General features: G+C 36.3%; 1 protein-coding gene across 1 annotated transcript in view; it reads left to right on the forward strand.

Annotated features, from left to right (window-relative positions):
- Nucleotides 1–9251: 9251 nt before the first annotated feature.
- Nucleotides 9252–13780, forward strand: part of thrab (thyroid hormone receptor alpha b) — a 285484-nt gene continuing 280955 nt past the window's right edge. The window contains exon 1 of the mRNA XM_049464647.1: nt 9252–9621. The gene's annotated coding sequence lies outside the window, so the exon portion shown is untranslated. The remainder of the gene's footprint in view (nt 9622–13780) is intronic.

Below are 13780 nucleotides of genomic sequence, written 5' to 3' on the forward strand. Positions count from 1 at the left end.
GAGCAGTCTGTATATAAACATCAGCTGCTGAGAGCTGTGCTATTTGTGCTGAGTATAACGGTTGTTTATCAGGAGAAAGAGGAAAATGTAAAAGTAGAATTATCAACTAAGATCCAGGGGTGCGTTTCCCAATAATGAATGATTTTAGCAGTTTTAACCCCTTAAAATGTCTTGTTCCGTACACAGGTACAGGTGTAGGTGATACAAAACCCTTTTTTTCTGCAGTAAAATAAATAATTCACATTCTGAAAACTGGAGGGTTTAAAATCTCCTACAGGACACTTAGGGAAGCTGCCTATTCACTTTCTCTCTACTCCACTTAATAATTAATAATAATAATTCCAGATCAGTAACAATCAATCAGGACTCAACCCAAATTCTGCAGGTTTGAAAATAAAAAAAGACGTAAAAACTAGACAAACATAACAAAACTAAATGTTTGGAGGACATTAAATGTCTGATTTGTATTCAGGAAAATACTCATTTAAAATGTTTTAAAAGTTTAGTAAAGAGCCAGTTTTTTATTTTATTCATTATATTTTGACATTATATTTTATATTTTGAATATTTTTCTACATTTTCAATTATAACTACAATTATGCTTTTCATTAATGTTCCTTATCGAACATGAAACATTTTTATGTAATGCTTGAATAGAAATCCTCAAGATTTAGTGGTGTAATGTAAAACATCCTGGCCTGTTAGGGGTTAAACAACTTTAAAAACATAAATTTTACGCATGTTTGCCAAAAGCCACATAAGGGCCTTATCTTACACCTTGTGTTCAGGTAAATTTCTGCCGTGTTTCTATTTAGTTGGTGGAAAACACAGGAGCTCCACTGACTGATTAAAACCCTGACAACAGTCAATCACCGGAGTCCATCCCTATAGGAGAACCCAGAACTCAAACCTGACTTTAAACTCAACAATAAACAGAATAAAGAATAAAATAATAACATTACTGTTCTCTTAAATGAGTATCTGTCTCTGCTGAGACACACAAAAGTGCCGCGGTGTTAAAATACGAAAATGCCACAGTAATAAATGTAATAATTTAATCTCATGGAAATCACGTTATACGTGAATTAAAATATTTAACGTAAAGCTCATTATATGGACAATTTATGGACATGTTTTACATTCAATGTGCTTAAAACAGCAAACATTATTAGCAATTTTACATACGTGTAAATCTTCAAAAGCCTTCTCAAATGCAGATCTGAGCCACATCGAGCAAAAAATCGGATATGAGTCACTTCAGCTGTTAATGTGAACGTAGCCTTTCATATGTGTTTCTAAATCAGATACGTATTAATGTGCAGCATGTGAGGCGGTGTTTCAGTAACAGATTTGTTCACATTACACACAGATACAGATCACTTACATTTACAGTGAATGTGAAACGTCAAGATCTGAGCCAAATCTGATCTGAGCAAAAAATCGCATTTGAGCAATGTGGCTTGTGAATATAGCCAAAGCAACTCAAATCTGTTGTGAAAAAATCGGATTTGGCGCGTTCACACAGCCATGAAAAAATCAGATCTGAGCCACATTGAGCAAAAAATCAGACTTACTTTAGCCTGATAATGTGAACGTAGCCTAAGTTTTAATGGAAAGTGCTGTAAGGTTACTAACTGATCCAGCATCAGTCAGAGCATTCACCCCATCCCCATTTATCTCTGTTCATCAGAAACAGATATTTAACCTGATCCAGGATCTTCCTGCAGCTGCAGCACAGACTGCATTCATTCAGATTCCTCCTAATTCTCTCCTAATTCTCTCCAGATCAGCTCTTTTTCTGTTTACATCCTTTAAAAGAAACACAAAACACCCAGATTAGGAGAGCACATGGCCTAATCAGGGTCACGACCTCAGCCTAAGTGTAAGTGTGCCTGAATAAAGAGAGAGGTTAAGAGAGGACACCCTCTAAAACTCAGCTATTTTTATCTGCTTCAGTGTTTCAGTTAATAATGCCAATTTCAGACCTTCTGTGGGGGCTTTCTATTAAACTAATGTCCATAGTAGCTAGAGGTGTCAATTGATTAAAAACATTTAATATTTAAGATTAAGTAAATAAATTACCTTAAAAAAGTAAAAACGTGCAACACCAAAAATCAGTGGTTCATAGTATTGTAGTTTACTTATTCAGTCTTACTGGACATATTTCCATGCAATATATTTGTCTATAGTGTAAGTTATTATGTGTAATGTTATTGAGTGTATTATGTAGGGATGCAACGGTAAAGTCTGGCCACGTTTTTGGTTCGTATCGTGGTTCTTGGGCCATGGGATCAGTTCGGTTTTGATATATATCAATATTAGAGCTTAGATTCTCTGTTCAAACCCGACCCGAGATTTCCCACCACTTTCCTCGAGCTCCAGAATATAGTCTGTGATGTAGGCATCTGTTTTTAATGCTATTTTTATTTTATATAAAGCTCTGGCTTGATCATCACAATATAGCAAAGTAACCAATTATTATTGTTCACAAAAATGAAGGAAATAACGAAAACTGAGAGTAAAAAAAAAAAACATTTTTGTTAACTGAAACGAATAAAAACTGTAATAAAAAAAAGGTAACTAACTGGAACTGTATTGAGAGTTTATAAAACTAAATAAAACAAACTGAAATTACTGATTGAATACCCTTCGTTTTTGTGTTTGTTAATTTATTTATAAGCGCTGTTTCCACTCCAGCAGTTTTACAGCGGGCGGTGTTGTGCCGAATCTGCTCGCGAAGTGGAGTCAGATTCTGCGGGAAGTCAGATTAGGCACAACATCGGCAGCGCCTCGCGGTCCGTGCCGTTAGTTGTTGTTTTTAGCTTTGACGCTAGCCACAAAAATATAACGACAGAAAACACTGAGGAAGCTGTAGAATTCTGTATGGGATTAGAATATGAGCGCGAGGGAGATAAAAGCACGTGTTCTGTAGTGAAACAGGAGATACAGTATGTGGAATAAACTCTACACAGCTGTCAGAAGCTTTACCTGTGAGTAGCTCATACACCAGAACACCCCACACGGGAGAATAAACTGATAAATCTCTTTCTCTCTCTCTCTCTCTCTCTCTCTCTCTCTCACTCACTTAGTTGATATTTTGGTGAAAATTTGTGAAACTAATTTTAATTGGTCTCTCTGATCTGATGTGTAAAAACTAATAAAACCTAGCAAACTCACTCTAAAAACAGTTCAAACTAACTGAATTGGACGAGAAAAAGTGAAAACGAAATAAAGCAAAACTATAATGAAACGTTCAGAACTATTATAACCTTAAGTAACAAATCAAACTGTTAAAAAAATTCAGCAGTTAGAATATTATAATCACACGCATTTTTATTAAATAATAGGTGTAAGCAGGCGCCGAGTGGTCCAGCGGTCTAAAGCGCTGCCACTATGAGCGGGAGGTCGCAGGTTCGAATCCTGCTCATGCAGCTTTACCTTCAAGCTGCCGGTGCTCAGAGGGAGCACAATTGGCCCTGCTTCCTCCGGGTGGGTACAGTAGATGGCGCTCTCTCTCCACATCACTCCTAGGGTGATGTCTGCAGCACAGGGCGTCTGTGAGCTGATGTATCAGAACCGAGTCGATGCGCTTTTCTCCAAGCGCGCTGTGATGCTGCTCAGCAATGCTACAGAATCAACAGCAGCTCAAAAAGAAGCGGTGGCTGACTTCACATGTATCGGAGGAAGCATGTGTTTGTCTTCACCCTCCTGGTGTGTTGGGGCATCACTAGTGATAAGGGGAGTCCTAGTGAGTGGGTTAGATAGTTGGCCCTGTTAATTAGGGTTGCAACAATTCTCTGTATTTTATGGAACCGTTCGGTTCGGCCTGTTCGGTTCGATACACCCGGATGGACCGCTGTTTTCGGTTAATACTGAGAACTGTTGCAACCCTAATTAATGTTGATAATATAATTTGGCATGCACTAGGCTGTTCCCTAGTGTTTCAGCTGCATATATGTCTATTGTAAATGAATGTATTTTAATAGAATGATATGATAATATGATATATGTTATTTTAACAACCTGCTCTGCCTCAAAAACAAGGCGAGGAGTATTTTTGAGGTAACAAAAGCTGATAATAACAAGGTTCTGGTCTCTGCAAATTAATGCTCAATTTTTGCTCAATGCTTTTCCACTTCTTTGTGGAAGTTTGAGTTTCGAGCTTGAGTTTTGAAAGCCTTAAATGATCCTTGGCATCAAGAGCAGCTCTATCTCAGAGGCAGCTCACTCCAAAGAGACTCACATGAAAGACTCCTTGCACTTTGTGCTCTGAATCGTGTCCTAAATATTTGAAACATCACACTGAGAATTTCTGATCCGAGGCTGGTAGTAATAAGGAGCGCTTGTTGTTGCTTTAGGTCTGAGTTTAGATAATAGCTCATAGAGGAATGAGCTTAAGTTAGCATTTGCATTGAAGTGTACTGAGTGAAGTTTATGTTTTCTTCAGATCTGATCACAGGGCCGATGTTTCTTTGAGATATAAGAGGTTTTAGAAATCCTTCGCTGTATGGATGTGAGAGAAAGTATAAATGCTCTTTCTCTCTCCAAAGCTCTAATCATTAGCATTCGCTGGTTATTCTGGTAGACGAGGCCGGGTCAATGACATATGAGGATTTTCAGATTTTATTTAATTGTTCAAACATCAGAAAGTTGAGTATAAACATCACTGGAATAAATTAGGAGACCACTTCAGTTTCTGAATCATTTTTTATTTTTAATCGAGTTTTATTCTATAAACTACAGACAACATTTCTCCCAAATTCCAAATATAAATATTGTCATTTAGAGCATTTATTTGCAGAAAATGAGAAATGGCTGCAATAACAAAAAAGATGCAGAGCTTTCAGACCTCAAATAATGCAAAAAAAAAAAAAACAAGTTCATATTCATAAAGTTTTAAGAGTTTTAAGAGTTCAGAAATAATCAATATTTGGTGGAATAATCCTGGTTGGTTTTTAATCACAGTTTTTTTTCATGCATCTTGGCATCATGTTCTCCTCCTCCACCAGTCTTACACACTGCTTTTGGATAACTTTATGCTGCTTTACTCCTGCTGCAAAAATTCAAGCAGTTCAGTTTGGTGGTTTGATGGTTTGTGATCATCCATCTTCCTCTTGATTATATTCCATAGGTTTTCAATTTGGTAAAATTAAAGAACATCATCAATTTTAAGTGGCCTTTTATTTTTTTCAGAGCTGTAATAATAATAATATACATAATATAGTGGCTGAACTGTGTATTTGGCCTTTGAGTAAAATGGGATAAGGGGTGCAAAATTTGACAAGCACTTTTAGACAAATATTTTAAATTTTGTTGCATTTATCATGTAGAATAAACTCTTATCTACTCATAAAGGCTTTATAGAAACTGATCTTTATAAGCTGCTGATCTTATTTGTTAGATATCGTCTTAATTCCTGTGAAATCTTATTTATAAAACCTTGAGATCGAGCGTAAATCCCAAAAGTCCACACAGCTGAAAGTCCTTTACATATCCGTGCTGACACAAGGCCTGCCAGGCTTAGCCGGCTGAGCGGAGGAGACGTATTAATTAAGCAGTGGAAGCTATTTATTCAGAGGACGTTATATGGAAGTTTCTTCTGCTTGTTGAGGTCTATGCCGGGCGGAGGAACGATGTGTTTGCTCCGGCTTTATCTGTGGGAACATCTCCAACTGCTGCATATTCATCACCCCTTTGATTGGTCCATTCGTCCTTGAAATATCTATTCAGTGGTACGGTATTAATGACTCTGTTTCTCAGCAATTCAATCAGGCCTTTCCTAGAAGCGCACAATTTCATTCAGCGTATAAGGAAGAGGAAGCATCAAATGATAATCCTTTTACTCATCTAACTTAATAGCTCTTCTGTAATGAATTTAGTCTAGTAACTAATTACAGATCATACGCAGGCAGTGCTGTAGGCTGAATCACTGAGGGTCCTATATTACACCCAGTTCAAGGTGTGTCACGATGTTCATTGCTATCTTACACCCCACAAACAGTCTATTTTCACACCTTCTTCCTGCATCATTTAAATAGCAACAGTGCTTCTGAATATACAGCCATGGGCGTGGTAGTGGGGGGAAAAGTGGACCTGACCACCCAGGGCCCAAGTAGAGAGAGGGGCCCATGAAAATTTTTGCTCACGTTCCTTGTGTACTGGTATGGATAGGGGCCCACTGTCACTGAGAGTGTACAGGGCCCCGAATTTGCTGCTACGCCCCTGTATACAGCACTTAAAAATGATGAGTTTGTTTGATTTTACCAAATTGAAAACCTCTGGAATATAATCAAGAGGAAGATGGATGATCACAAACCATCAAACCACCAAACTGAACTGCTTGAATATTTGCACCAGGAGTGAAGCAGCATAAAGTTATCCAAAAGCAGTGTGTAAGACTGGTGGAGGAGAACATGATGCCAAGATGCATAAAAACTGTGATTAAAAAACAGAGTTATTCCACCAAATATTGATTTCTAAACTCTTAAAACTTTATGAATATGAACTTGTTTTTTTTGCATTATTTGAGGTCTGAAAGCTCTGCATCTTTTTTTTTATTTCAGCCATTTCTCATTTTCTGCAAATAAATGCTCTAAATGAGAATATTTTTATTTGGAGTTTGGGAGAAATGTTGTCTGTAATTTATAGAATAAAACAACAATGTTGACTGAAATGATGAGCAAGGGACACGCTGATTTTATTTATTTAAAATTAAGCCCATACCCACACCCATGATTAATTAAGTGAATTAGTACTTGACTTTTGTATGTTTTGAGCTGATGCAAGGTGTACTTTTCCCGGCGTTACAATAGCAAAGACACACTGACGCTCCCTAAATCAAACTGTATGGTTGATAGCTCACCTAAAGATCGCTAAAAAAGGCCCTAAATCACTGAAACAATGAGACAATTAATCAATGAATCAGTTGCGCATGTATTTTCTATGTGGTTCAGTATTATAATACTGTGCCAATTTCTAGCCAATCAGGGCACAGATCAATGGAAATGACTAGCTAATCAGAGAGAACAGGTGGAAAATAAAATACAGTGCAGATAAATAGCTGGAATATAATCAAGAGGAAGATGGATGATCACAAACCATCAAACCACCAAACTGAACTGCTTGAATTTTTGCACCAGGAGTAAAGCAGCATAAAGTTATCCAAAAGCAGTGTGTAAGACTGGTGGAGGAGAACATGATGCCAAGATGCATGAAAACTGTGATTAAAAACCAGGGTTATTCCACCAAATATTGATTTGATGTATGTAACAATTAACTTTAATGCACTAATTTTAATGCATTAATTAACGCTAATTAATCATTGAACAATGTTTGGCGCCAGTTTAATCGCATAGTTCGCACTTTTTTTACAGAGCCTGGTGATGTATTAGAAGCTTAATCAGCAACATAAACACAGCATTGCATTCAGAAGGTAAAAAATAACGATTTTCTTTATTTTACTATGATTGTACATAATATTGTATCTGTCTACAGAGCAGTGGCAGCATTTAAATATTTTTATATTAATATATTTAATATCTGTCTATCTATCTACACACTAAAAACAGAGGTAAGATATAAGTACTTTCTTGTACTCAAAGGTATAAAATAAATATGGTAATCCTGTGCTAATATTGTATTGCTTTTTGTAGAACGTAAAAGTGTCCAGGAGTGCAATCTATCTATCTATCTATCTATTTGGTACTTTGGACTTCATGTTGCTGCTACTTCCTTACTTCTTTATATGTTGTGTTCTCATCTAGTTACCTATTTTATATTATTTTTTTATTCTATTTTTAATCTACACTAAAAAAACATAGGTAAGATATAAGTACTTTCTTGTACTCAAAGGTATAAAATAAATAAAGTAAAAGGGAAAAGCAGGCATCAGCATATACAACTACACTGAAAAACAAAAACCTCTGCTAATATTGTATTGCATTTTGTAGAAAGTAAAAGGGTCCAGGAGTGCAAATGTACAGGATGTACAGTAAAGGGACAGTAGTGTCTAGGAGTGTCTTAGCCATGTTAGTGATTGTGTGTGGTGGACAGGTGTCTTTATGCAGCTGATGACCTCAAACAGGTGCTTATAATTTACAATAATAAGTGGCGTGGAGGTGGACTTTTTAGAGGCGGACAAACAGGTATTTGAGGGCCAGAATTTTTTGCTTATTGGCAGGTGTTCAAATATGTATTTGCAGCAGTAACACACAAATAATTTATTAAAAATCATTTTTATTTTTTTTAGATGATGTCTCTCACAGTGGACATGCACTAAAAGTAGGTTACTGCATATACAACTATACTGAAAAACAGTATTGTATTGCATTTTGTAGAAAGTAAAAGTGTTCAGAAATGCAAATGTACAGGATGTACAGAGTGTCTTAGCCATGTAATGTTAGTAGTTAAAGTCTTACTGATAGTGTGTGTGTGTGTGTGGGGGGGGGTCTATCTATCTATCTATCTATCTATCTATCTATCTATCTATCTATCTATCTATCTATCTATCTATCTATCTATCTATCTATCTATCTATCTATCTATCTATCTATCTATCTATCTATCTATCTATCTATCTATCTAAAAGCAAGTATCAGCATATACAACTATACTGAAAAACAAAAACCTGTGCTAGTGTTGTATTGCATTTGTAGAACGTAAAATTGTCCACAAGTGCAAATGTCTCAAGTGCCACAAGTGCACGACTCTGTCGTGTATGTTTTTTGTGTGTTTTTGTTTTTTGTTGTTGTTATTTGTGTGCTGTTGGACAAATGAATTTCCCCATTGGGGATTAATAAAGTATGTATGTATGTATCTATCTATCTATCTATCTATCTATCTATCTATCTATCTATCTATCTATCTATCTATCTATCTATCTATCTATCTATCTATCTATGTACAGGATGTACAGTAAAGTGTCATTAGTGTCTTAGCCATGTTAAAGTCTTACTGATTGTGGGGTGGGGGCAGGTGTCTTTATGCAGATAACGACCTCAAACAGGTGCTTATAATTTAGAATAATAAGTGGAGTGGCGGTATCTATCTATCCCTTTATCCATCCATCCATCCCTCTCTCCCTGTGTAAGTGCAGGTGTGTTGGTTAGTTACAGTGTGGGTCCTGTAGAGAGCAGTAGACGGGTTTATTGTATTGTTTTATTCTGGCTGGGCCGGGCTGTGCGTTACTGTACATGAGGGGAAGGGAGGAGCGAGTGTGTGTGTGCAGTGTGTGTGTGAGTGTGTGATAGTGTGTGAGAGAGAGAGAGTGAGCGGGTGAGTGTGTAAGAGGAGAGAGAGAGTGTGTGAGAGGAGAGAGAGAGTCTCCTGGTTTTCATGTCCCCGCTGTGGCAGCTGGAGCACTTTTCTCAGCCCGCGGAGGAACGCGCGCTTCCAGCGGACCGGCAGAGCTGAGAGCGGGGCAGCGGGTGACGGTGGCCGGAGATTTGGAGCCGTTGGCCGGGGGTTCGTGAGTGAGCTAGCTCGCTGCGCTGCGCTGCGCTGCCGCTGGAGGGGCAGGCACCTAAACTCGCGGTGCTCGCTCGCCCGCCTGCACTGCACTGGATACGGCTTTGGACCGAGAGCTCGTCCGCGGTCCGCTGCTGGAGGGGGAAAACACCCGGGGTGAGTCTTTTAAGCTGGTTAAACTAGCTTTATTACCGCGATACACACGTTTATACACATATATCCTGATTTCCGTAGGATTTTATTAGCTTTTTTATTTCTTTTCCCGCCACAAAAACAGCCCTCCGGAGCTGTTCCGCGGTTTGACAGCGGCGGTGGCGGCGGCAGCAGCCGCGCTTGCTGTAGGTAGCCGCGGTTAGCTTGGTTAGCTAGCTAGCTTGCTAGCCTGGTTGCTTGGTTGGTTGCTAGTGGAGGCGGTTGACGTTAGCTAGCTAGTTAGCTTAGCTTAGTTTAGCTAGCTTTAGCTAGGTTAGCTTACTTGCTAGTTTAGCTACAGCAGCTAGCTCTGCTCACATGCTGCATTTCACAACATTTACACAGTTTTTAAGCTAAAAACACCCAAATTTCTTCTTTAAATCATATTCCTGACACTGCCGCGCTGTAAAGCGGGCAGGTCTGGAGCCAGACAGCGTGTTATAACAGCCGCAGCCCGGTTCTTTAGTGAGTTATTGCTGGTTTAGCTTAGCAATGTGCAAAAGCTCAAGTTCAACATCAGCGTTACCGACCCTACTGTAGCTACTGTATCAGACCTCCAGTCTGCTGACCTACATTAACTTTATCACCATTTATCACTATTTATCACTATTTATCACGGGTTTTAAACAGATATAACGCTTAACTAAGGTAGTTTAGACTCTTTATATTCTAATTGTGATATTTAGCTAGTTATTTAACTAGTGTTGATATGTGTGTACTGTAAAATTAAGGCACACCACACCTCCTCCACTTGATGTAGGGGTGGGCAATATGGCTCTAAAATAATATCACGATATCTCACGGTATTTTCGCGATAGATATGTCAAAACATTGACTTTGTTTCATAAGCTAATAAAATAACACATTAAATATTAAGTATTAGTTTTGTGTAGTGTAAATATAACATTTATTAACATTAACATTTAAGAAACTAAAAAGCTATAGTAGTTGGTTTATTTTGTTCTTAAAAGTGAAATAATAGTTATAGTAATAGTGTTATAACAGTGTCTTGGCGATTTGACACGTCAAAACATTGACATTAATTTATATATTTTTTTATTTATGAAACAAACATTTATAACCTTTCCATATATTTAGTTTTAAATCTATAGCAGTTTATTTATTTCGTAAATACAGAAACTTTAGAAAAATGGTTGTCATTTTGAGTAAAATAATAATAATAATAATAATAATAATAGTGTAATGACATACTTAAACATACCACGAAAGTAAAATGTAACATATAACACATTTAATGCATATATAAATGCAAACAAACTATTAAAAAAGTAAATACAGTAAGTATCAGCATCATAAATATCAAATTGGCTGCATTCAATAATATCTTGATATCAGAGTGTGTATAAGACAATGTGGCATATCCCTAATAAATACAAATATATAATTTTAAAAGTAAGATCTCTCAGTATTCTTAAATTATATGAGCGATTCTCGAATGAGATTTAAAATTTTAGTTTAGTTTAGAAAAAGTGATGTAAAACTATGAAAATTGGTGCTACATAAAAGAGTTGTTCACTGTATCAAATATTTGCCTACTGAGATTCACTTCACAGCTTATATGTGTAAAAATGTACGATCTCTACTATACTATTTTAAAATCACATTGAAACAGCAATTAACCTATCCCTAATACATACTTGACCATATGAATAATTCTAATTTTTGTTCACATTTTCACATTGGCACACCCCACCAATCCATAAGTAAATAGTATGCATGCTGTGTGTGTGTGTGTGTTTGCAGTATATTGGCATACACACCACCATCTCCTCCTTTAACCTACAGAAGGACTTTAGCACATATACAGTGTGTATATATAGCTCATGCTGGCGGTACATTAGGAGTGCTCCTATAGACACTTTTACCCTGTATTTACATTCTCACCTACAGTAACCCCTCCTTCAACCTACAGTACAGAACAATGCACTGATTATTTAGCTAGATAATATGTGCTCAAACTGAGGCATGCACAGTTAAAGTTTTTTTTTTTTCCTGGGTTGTTGGTAATTTTCACAATTTCACATTTTTTTTTTATTTTACATTGGCCCACATCATCTAAGTATTATCTAACGACATATAGCTACTCTACCTGTAATATGCATATATGTACGTATCATTTGAGGACATCTTAGTGTGCGTATACAACAATATCGTCAGCATTTTTAAATATGTTGAACGATATTATATTCTGAAATATGGTCCCATATCACCCCCCCCCCCCTTATTATTACATCAGGGTTTTTTTTTTTTACTGTTTTAGCAAAAAGAATAATTTACACTTTACTCATTTCTCATTATATATCTACTAGAGACAGATTATATCTGTCCAGTATACTTTATTTTACTTTAATCCTGGATATATGGAGATATTTGGAGTGCATTATTAGTAAGAGACCTTTTACCTGTATTTACATCACTGTGACCCACAGTAACCCCTTAGATTAAGATTGAGGCATGCACACTTTATTTTAAGTAATTCAGATCATTTTTGGTTGTATTCTGGTTGTACATACATGTATAGAGATTTTTAATGTTTGACTTGTGTTCACATTATCACCTAAAATAACCCTTGCTTTAGTTCATATAAGGATATTCTAGTACCAAATCTATACCTTTAGTCCATATATAATGTTAATTTTAGGCTATTTTATTCTGTGTATACTCTAACATTCATTCACAGTAACACACTAACTAATTTAGACCATTTTTAATTTAGTCTATATGTTCACATTTCCAAATAAATCCAAATCCTTAGTAGTGTAGAGAGAGAGAGAGAGTCTTTCCAGCTTGTGTTTGTCACCTGCTTTAACCTTTTTATTTAACTCTTAGAAGAACATTCTAGTTTCTAGTTTATTTATACAGATGAGATCTTTTAGCTTGTGTTCACATTGACATCATTTTAGCTCCACATTTAATCCAGATTTGACATTTTTTTAACTGTTTGAATCCACATGCAGTGTTTGTTTGAGGATATTTCATGTAAGAATCTGTGTTTTCTGTGCTGGCACACTCTTTTAAGCTCTTTTAAGCAAACTTTCACATTTTGGTGTGTATGTTACATAATTATTTGTGTGTAATTACAGTATATTACCACAAACTAGGCAAAGGAAAGAGCTGTTTACACATGTATTACACTGTGAGCTGGATGATGATGGTATATCCTATTGTTTGTTGCTGTTTATTTTGTTTAGAGGTTAGAACATGAACAGGTAAGTCTAGCACTGGGGCTGTTATAGAGATTGATTTAACAGGTATTTTTAGCTTAAAACCAATGAAATTCCACTACGTAAATATAATGGTATGGCACTGGTTTATTGCAGTGTTTAAAGTGGATTTTGTAGTATGTTAATATGGTACACTGTGTGTACAGATGTATTGGAACACTTTTCCATTCATTGTTTTTTGTGAAATTAAGTGTAAATCAAAGCTACATCTGTTTTTATATTATTTTCTTTTTAGTTGTTGGTCTTTTACAGAGTTTTGGGCTGTATGGAAAAGTTTTTGGCCATAGGGAAACTTTAGAGACAGCTTGCGACACTTGGAGACGTATTTAGCACTCTTTGGTTAATCTTTATTAATAAAACTTACATTTTTATAGCTAGCTCAATACAATTTTGGCTGCTCATGAAAAATAAGTAAATGCATCTGTGTAAGCAGAACTAGTTTAATATCATCATGTACTTTGAAGATATGTGTGATTTGTGTGGGAAAACAACAGGCGATTTTCTTTTTTTTAAATAAAATGATCAAAATATATAATCTATAAGAGGTTTATATATTTACCAAACTTTCAAAACCAGTGGGTCCTTTTTGGACCCTAAGTATCTACTTTTATATGGCATATAATGGTGGTGGGACATGGTGATAGTGGCAAAATCTTCGCAGTTTTAGGGATGCACAATATCAGAATTTCTACATGGATTAAACTCCTTCGAACATATACAACATATACATATATATGAGTTTCTTTGATTTCACCAAATTGAAAACCTCTGGAATATAATCAAGAGGAAGATGGATGATCACAAGCCATCAAACCACCAAACTGAACTGCTTGAATTTTTGCACCAGGAGTAAAGCAGCATAAAGTTATCCAAAAGCA

The sequence above is a fragment of the Astyanax mexicanus genome, chromosome 15, assembly GCF_023375975.1.
Source record: "Astyanax mexicanus isolate ESR-SI-001 chromosome 15, AstMex3_surface, whole genome shotgun sequence".
Lineage (NCBI taxonomy): Eukaryota > Metazoa > Chordata > Actinopteri > Characiformes > Acestrorhamphidae > Astyanax > Astyanax mexicanus.